The sequence below is a fragment of the Chrysemys picta genome, chromosome 6 (genome assembly GCF_011386835.1).
Source record: "Chrysemys picta bellii isolate R12L10 chromosome 6, ASM1138683v2, whole genome shotgun sequence".
NCBI lineage: Eukaryota > Metazoa > Chordata > Testudines > Emydidae > Chrysemys > Chrysemys picta.
In genome coordinates this window covers 49,860,328-49,869,419 of record NC_088796.1, presented here as the reverse complement: position 1 = coordinate 49,869,419, position 9,092 = coordinate 49,860,328, and positions in this window count along the sequence as shown.

Genomic DNA, 9,092 nt, shown 5'->3' with positions numbered 1-9,092 from the left:
CAAGCGCTGAGTGGTAGAATTACATCATGATGCACGTCTGGGATGACGAGCAGTAGCTGTAGAACTTTCGCATGAGGAAAGCCACATTCATGGTACTCTGTGATGAGCTCGCCCTAGCCTGTTCAAGAAGCTGCAAGCAAGGACTTTCTTCCCTGACCAGAAGATCACTGTAGGGGAAGTTGAAATGCCCATCGTGATGCTGGGAGACCCTACCTATCCCTTAATGCCATGGCTCATGAAGCCATACATGGGGCAACTTGACAGCAGCAAGGAGTGGTTCAACAACAGGCTGAGCAAGTGCAGAATGACTGTGAAGTGTGCATTTGTCCATTTAAAAGCCCACTGTATGGGAAGTTGGACATGGCCGATGACAATATTCCTATGCTTATAGCCTCATGCTGTACACTCCATAATATCTGTGAAGGGAAGGGTGAAAGCTTCACGCAGGGCTGGACTGCAGAGCTCAGCACCTGGAGGCTAAGTTTGAACAGCCAGAGACCAGGGCTATTAGAGGGGCACAGCGCAGGGCCATAAGGATCAGGGATGCTTTGAAGCAGCAATTTGAAGCTGAAAGCCACTAATAGCTGTTGCTATGCTTGGGATTGCAGTGCTTGTAATGCTAAGAGGTGATTGATGCATGTGATGCAAGAAGGGGCCTTAACATAATTGTATGTTGCTTTACAGTGCTGTTTTTGCTTTCACTTAATAAAGATTGCTTTCAAACAAACAATTCTTTTATTGAAAGACAACAAGCAGAGGAGAGAATCAAATGAAAAAAATCATCAGCAAGGAGGGGGGTGGGGGAAGGGAAGGTCTCAAGAGGAGGAGGGGTCCTGGGACGGCTACAGATTTGTGTACGTCAAAGGATCATACCCAACCTTCTCCTTTGGAATACGATGCAGCGGGTGCTGTACTTCAGCAAGGCCAAACTGCAGAGGGATGGGTTTTGAGTGCAGTGGGTAGTGGGAGTCCACACTGCTGGACTGTGAGGAGGGAGGAGTGGGGCTGCGGGTAGAGAGTGGAGCCAGGAGGTTGATATCAGTGTATTGGCGATGTGTGGGGAGCGCATGGGAAAGAGTTTTGCGACAGCAGCTTCAGGGGAGGGCGGGCGCAGAGCTGCTTAGTTTGAAGAGCTAGTATCGCCTGGAGCAAGTCCGCTTGGCGCTCCATAACTTCTTAAGAGCCACTCCGTGGCTTCTTTCTGGTGTTCCCCGTTCTCCTTTCGGTCCCTCTTCTCGCTGTCCCAACACTCCTTCAATTCTTTTTTCTCAGCAGCTGAGTGCATCATAACCTCGCGCATAAAGTTCTCCTTAGTTCATCTTGGCCGCTTTCTAATTCTGCGCAGCCATTCTGCCGCCAATAACAAAGAGGAAGGCTGTGCTCCCAAGGTCATCTCTGTGAAGTTTAAATGCAGCATTTTACAGAAGCGGTATTGTTTGCAACACAGACAACACTGTTTTAATACTTTAAAATACAGTCAGTACTTACACACCTGTCACTAACTGGCTGACCCCAGGCAAGCACACATGAGCCACAAGACCCCCAAAATGGTGAGTAGCCGCAGGGGCAGGGCAGTGATTTCCCTACCCCTCCTGAATTTTCCCAACACCTCCCCCCCAGTTTTGTGAACTAGTTACATGCCAATTTAGTGACTGTTTGGAAATTTGAATTGAAATTGAAACATTAATACACATTTTAAAAGCATATACAATGTATGATAAAATACATGTATCTGAAAAAGTATAAAAGATTTGAAAAGTATGAACATAGACTAGCTTCCTTATACAGCTGTAGTTTTTTATGACAATGTCAGTGCATTCATTTTGGTGATGTTGGTCAACCTATCAGAGGGGTAGCTGTGTTAGTCTGGATCTGTAAAAGCAGCAAAGAGTCCTGTGGTACCTTATAGACTAACAGACGTATTGGAGCATGAGCTTTCATGGGTTGCATGAGCTTGCATCCAACGAAGTGGGTATTCACCCACGAAAGTTCATGCTCCAATACGTCTGTTAGTCTATAAGGTGCCACAGGACACTCTGCTGCTTTGGCCAACCTAATAATTTCAAATGATGATTTGTAAGCAATCTCCCTGACAACTAGTGATGAGCTGGCGGAAAAGGCTTCAGGACCAGATTGTATTTACATTCACTCCTAATCTACCTAGGTATCTACAAAACAGAGCTGTGTTGTCCAAGTGATAGATTTTGGCTGGGGTTGGGTTACAAATCACTTGAATGTGGGGGGAGGATGAAATGTTGTTCTTATTGTATGAATAAAGGGCAGTAGAACTGTACTTAGCCTGTGCTGATTGAGGGCATCAAGAGAGAGGGTGGGGACCTGTCCCTCTCCACTGTTTAAAGACAAACTGATTAGGATCCATAGATAGTCTTTTGTTCTGTTAAGTGACCACTGCAGCTGAAATCACTGATAATCAGGTCTAAGTGCTTAGTCCTGCTGTGGGGACAGTGTTCCTGTGGGGACAATGTTTTTGTGTAACAGACAGCCCAGACTGCACTAGCAGCAAGGTTCCCCCACTGAGAGCTCAGCTGAAATCACTGAGAGCTGGGTGGAACCTCAAGAGACCAACTCGCAGAGGTCACAGTGGCAGGTGGCAGCAGAAGGTGACTGCGCAGGGCCATTGGCAACAGAGTGGTGGAGTGAACGGTGGCATAACGAACAGCAGTGGCCAGAGCGAACAGTGAGCAGCTGGAGGAATGAGCAAGGTGCCTTCTTGCCCCCGACCTGGGAGGTGTACTCACGTGAAAGCACCTCTGAATTCTGAGTCTCCACTGACCAAGGACAACACCAGTAAGTGGGGTGCAGTGGAGAGAAAAGTGAGGGGCACGTTAAACAAATATTTGTTTGTTGGACTATATTTTAGTGACTTTGCTCCAGAATGCTAGATTTGTGACTGGGAATGGAAACTTATATAAATATGTTTCCTAGTAGGCCAAAATTTTTAAAATGCATTATTTGTCAAGGTTGTTATCTCACATCGTTGCTATCTTGAGAGGTCATTATGTTGGGGAGTTTCTGTACTAAACATTTTTATTATTATAATTAATTTTTACATAAGAATGGTCATACTGGGTCAGACCAATGGTCCATATAGCCCAGTATCCTGTCTTCCGACAGTGGTCAAGGCCAGGTCCTTCAGAGGGAATGAACAGAACAGGTAATCATCAAGTGATCCATCCCCTGTTGTCCATTCCTAGCTTCTAGCAAACAGGCTAGGGACACTCAGAGCATGGATGTTGCATCCCTCCCCATCCTGGCTAATAGCCACTGATGATGGACCCATTCTCCAGGAATTTATCTAGTTCTTTTTTTAAATCCTATTATAGTTTTGGTCTTCACAGCATCCCCTGACAAAGAGTTCCGTGGGTTGACTTTATGTTGTGTGAAGAAGTACTTCCTTTGGTTTTTTTAAAACCTGCTGCCTATTAATTTCATTGGGTGACTGCTAGTTCTTGTGTTTATGTGAAGGATTAAATAACATTTCCTAATTCACTTTCTTCACACCAGTCAAGATTTTATAGACCTCTATCATATCCCCCCTTAGTCGTCTCTTTTCGAAGCTGAAAATTCCCAGTCATTTTAATTTCTCCTCCTGTTTCATACCCCTAATCATTTTAGTTGCCCATCTCTGTACCTTTTCCATTTCCAAGATATCTTTTTTTGGGATGGGGTGACCAGATCTGCACACAATATTCAAGTTGTACACGTACCATGGATTTATATAGAGGCAATATGATATTTTCTGTTTTATCTATCCCTTTCTTAATGATTCTCAACATTCTGTTTGCTTTTTTGGCTGCCGCTGCACATTGATTAGATGTTTTCAGAGAACTATCCACCGTGACTCCAAGATCTTTCTTGAGTGTTAACAGCTAATTCAGACTCCTTCATTTTGTATGTATAGTTGAGATTGTTTTCCAATGTGCATTACTTTGCATTTATCAACACTGAATTTCATCTGCCATTTTGTTGCCCAGTCACCCAGTTTTGTGAGATCCCTTTGTAACTCTTCGCGGTCTGCCTGGGACTTAACTATTTTGAATAGTTTTGTATCATCTGCAAATTTTGCCACCTCACTGTTTACCTATTTTTCCAGATCATTTATGAGTATATTGAACAGTAATGGTCCCAGTACCGACCGCTCAGGGATACCACTATTTATCTCTCTCCATTCTGAAAACTGATCATTTATTCCTACCCTTTGTTTCTCATCTTTTTACCAGTTACTGAGCCATGAGAGGACTTCCCTCTTATCCTATGATGGCTTACTTTTCAAAAGTCAATTTAAATTTAAATACATTTTTTTTAATTATATTTTTTTAGAAATCTAGACCGGTTATGTGTTTTGGTGTAACTTGCATTATCCTTATGTTAAATTTGCATTATCCTAACAAAACATTTACTTTATTCATATCTCTTTTATATATCTCATCGGCCCTGACACACACACCCTGTAAATTCAAACACCCCACCTAATTTCAATTCCTGGGGAAACCACTGCAACAAAGTATCCACAGGGGCCTTTGCAGTGGAGATGGGGTCGCCACCGAGTATCGCGTCCAGCTCTTTGTAGAACCGGCAGCTCGTCAGCGCAGCACCGGAGCAGCAGTTTGTCTCACACGCCTTGTGGTAGGCATTCCGCAGCTCCTTCGCTTTGATCCTGCACTGCAGTGTGTCCCAGTCATGGCCCCTTTCTATCATGCATCTAGAAATCTGTCCATAGGTATCATAATTCCAACAGCTAGAGCGCAGCTGTGACTGCACGGCCTTCTTTCCCCAAATGCTGATGAGGTCCAGCAGCTCAGCATTGCTCCAAGCAGGGGATCACCTGGTGCGAGGAGCAGGCATGGCCACCTGGAAAGATGCGCTGAGACCACTGCGCGCCTCACCGAGCAAACAGGAAGGGGACTTTCAAATTTGCAAAGGAATGTATGGAGCCAGGCTGATGGTTGGTCACCTCAGGTCAGGGCAGTAGGGTTCAAACTGATGACCAGAGAGGTGAGAACAGGCATTGTGGGACACCTCCTGGAGGCCAATCGCAGCGCTGTAATCACCACGGTGTCTACACTGGCACCGCAGCGCTGTAGCCCCGGCGCAGAAAGCTGTATGCCTCTCATCAGGGTGGTTTTTTGTTTGTTTGTTTTTTTAAAGAGCGCTGCATCTGCGCAGTTTCTGCAAACAAAGTGGCTTGGCAGTGTGTACACCTCAGGAGTTACAGCGCTCAAAGCTGTTTTATTGTGCACAAACTTGTCAGTGTAGACGGGGCCTTATTTATTATTTTGGTTGCAAGTATGACTGCTATTGCTGTAGGACAACATCTATAACTCAGTACAAAATCTGTTCTAATTGTGATGAGGCAGATACCTGAAACTATTTGATGATTGAGTGTAAAACAAGATAGTAACATCTTTTCATTATTGCTGTGGCCTGGATCTGAAACAATGATGAAGAAGATAAAAGCTCCATCTCATCATCATCAGTTCATTTAAACTACAAATGCCATTTAGATAGATCAGACTGTAATTACTGGAGTAGAAACTTGCTTAGGACAGTGTGACTAATACTCCCATTCTTGTTTTAAAAGATTAATTAAATAGTCTCTTGGGTTGTTCAGTAATAGGTGTGGCAGTGCATTGGTTTTGGCTTTCTTATGTGAAACACCTTTAACACCACAGTGCTCCCCTGACTGAGTTCTGACTGAGGAGTATGTCATTGACTACCAACAACACCATTTTCTCTAACACCATTAATTACATTGCTATTGATAGAATTGGGGATGTCTTTGATTGCTGATGGCCCAAGTTTGGCTGACGGAGGTGAAACTTTGAGTTATCTACAGGCACGTCTTCACTAGCAAGTTAAAGCGCTGCCATGGCAGCACTTTAACATGGCTGTGTAGTCTCAGCATCAGAGCTGGGAGAGAGCTCTCCCAGTGCTGTAAAAATACTACCCCCACGAGGGGAGTAGCTACCAGCGCTGTTGCACTGTCTACACTGGCACTTTATAGCGCTGAAACTTACAGCGCTCGGGGGGGGAGGGGCTGTCACTTCCCTGAGTGAGAAAGTTGCAGCGCTGTAAACTGCCAGTAAAGACAAGCCCTACTTCTCTAGTTCCCCTGCCAGAAAAGGGTAGACTATGGTAGAACATTTCTCTCTCTCTCCTATTCGCTGCCAGGGTGGGAAATTAGCCTACCTCTGATTTGCCAAGTCTGTACAGAACCCCGAAGAATTTGCTTACTCTTTAGCCCAGCCCTGTTTTATGGAGGTAACCTTTTCTAAAGCTAGGATGGATTGTTTGCCCACCTTGAGCTAGCTCTGATGAATGAGCCCCTTGAAATATTGTGTATAGTTTGCTTACTAGGTTCACTTTCCACTGTGCTCCTAAATGCACTATTAAGGTCCTGATCCAGAAAAGATTCAAACTATTCTTGCAGAAAGTTAAGCATGTACATGAGTCTTTGCAGAGTTATAGTCCAAGTTTACTATTCAGAGTAGACCTGAAAGAAGTGACAAAATATACCACCAAGCAATTAAAATTTGTAAAGCTGCCAGAGCTATCTGAACTACCTTAGCTGTATAACTGTGAACAATTACTAAATGTGAACATCTACATTCATTGAGTTTAAAGAATGATTATTTTATTTTTACAGTACTTAAATTGTAGGTCCATGGTCCAGCAGATTTTGTAATTTTAATTAGTGCCTAAGTACTGGTACAGGCTGATACTTGAGAAATTCCATAACAGAAGTGGGAGAGGCTGCTCTTATGCTGTGTGCAGTACTGTATTATCTGCTCTGCAAAGCTCTATTTTGAATCATATGAGTAAGTTCTGAATTTTAAACAGGAAATATCTGCTGGGAGTTTTAGACAAAAGAACCTTCATTCTGAGGAAACTAGATTAGAAGTTAGGAGCTCACAGTTCTAGTCACAGAAAAATATTAACCTATCTCTATATCAATGAAGAAATATTAGATTTGACTATTTAGTTTTTGACTCCAAGGCACTCGAGCCACACGAGAAGTGAGAAATCAAGTTACATCAGGGCAATAAAACAGAAGCTGCTCTTGCAACTCTCTCTATAAAAAAAATATACGTAAGCCTTGATCCTGCAAGTAAAAGCATGTGGCTGTATCCTTGTGCCCCCTCAAAGCCCCATTGCAGAAAATGGGGCTCTGTCCCTGCATTGTAATTTGTAGGATCAGCCCTGTGATTGTGTCCTAGGGCCAAGATTTTCAAAAACAGGAGCCTAAAATTAGGTTCCTAAATCCATATTTGGGCACCTAAATTAGTGAGTTGATTTTCAAAAGTGTGGCGTGCCCAGTAACTCCCATTTGAGGGTTTACCTGCTGTGAGATTAGAAGCCACTTTAAGTTCCTGGTTTTTGTTTTGGTTAATTCACTTTGGAAGGGGTCCTTGTTAAACAACACTTAGTTGTATAGATCCTAGAAATATGGTAGGGTGCTTAACAGAAATAAATGCTGTTCTCAGAGTGCTTTTTAGGGAAATTTTAGAGTATTAGGTACTGGGGTGATTTACTACTGAACCAATGCCCCATCCGTTGGGTTAGCTGTGTTAGGGACATTGTGCCATTTCAGGTACTGTTTTTCAGCCAAAGCATAAAATCATTTTGATCATTGATAAATTTGTGGTAACTTTCTATGAAGCCAACTGTCCTAGCTAAATTCCAGTTTGGATAATTACATTCTATCTGCTTAGGTTCTTAAGACAGCCATCGCTATGCTATCTAAATACCTGTTCTGCCTAGCTACATTCCCCTTGCAGTTTCAGTGGCACAGGGTATATTATATTGAAATCCTAGAGAATGAAAGGCACTGTCTACTTCTAGATAATGTTTATTTGTAACCCACTGCTAGTGTTAATGTGCACACTTATCCTATGATAATACTTTTTTTAAGGGACTAGAATGTCTTATCTACATACAAACAAAAGTTCCACTCAGATATGTCCGCCCTCTAATCAAGTGTACCATTTTTGTTCTCTGTTTTGTCTACTTTGAATATAAGGTCATTGGGGGCACTTATCTAATCTTCCTTCTCTGTAACGCTGATTACATTGTTGGCACTCAGTACATAATATTAATTACCAGAATATGCCTTGCTCAAGTTGCTATTGCTATATCAACATGCAAATATGTGTAATAAATAATAATAAAGATGCGTGATGTTTTTCCATCTTGGTATGTTAGAGCAAGGGAATCAACTTCTTCTGACTAATTCAAGCAATTAGATTGTCTAATCACCAAACATTCAATTCACTTCATAACAATAGGCCTCAAAGTTAATAGCATTACTTACGTGCATTGAGTGGACATAGAGCTAGAAAATAATCCGTTTCTAAGGCCTTGTCTACACTACGAGAGTAGTTCGATTTTACTTGCATCGAATTTTTGTAATCGATATTGCAAAGTCGAACGTGTGTGTCCACACTAAGGACAGTAATTCGACTTTGTGCGTCCACACTAACGGTGATAGCGTCGACATTCGAAGCGGTGCACTGTGGTCAGCTATCCCACAGTTCCCGCAGTCCCCTCTGCCCATTGGAATTCTGGGTGTAGCCGGCAATGCCTTCTGGGTAACAAAATGAGTCGAGGGTGCTTTTGGGAAACTGTCGTCATCCGTCCATCACTCCCGCCCTCCCTCCCTGAAAGCGCCGGCGGGAAAACAGTTCGCGCGCTTTTCCAGTCATTGACAGCGCGGACGCCACTGTACTCCGAGCATGGAGCCCGCTGCGACCATCGCTGCAGTTGTGGCCGCTCTCAACGTCTCGCAGCTTATCATAAAGGTTTCCCTGAGGCAGATGCAGAAAAGTCAGGCAAGGAGGCTACGGCACCGCGGTGATGTCCTGAAGTCTGAGAGTAGCACAGACCTGTCAGAAAGCAGGCGACCCAGCGCCGAGGACATCACAGTGGCAATGGGTCATGTTGATGCCGTGGAACGGCGATTCTGGGCACGGGAGACAAGCACTGAGTGGTGGGACCGCATAGTGCTGCAGGTCTGGGATGAATCCCAGTGGCTGCGAAACTTTCGCATGCGGAAGGGAACTTTCCTGGAACTT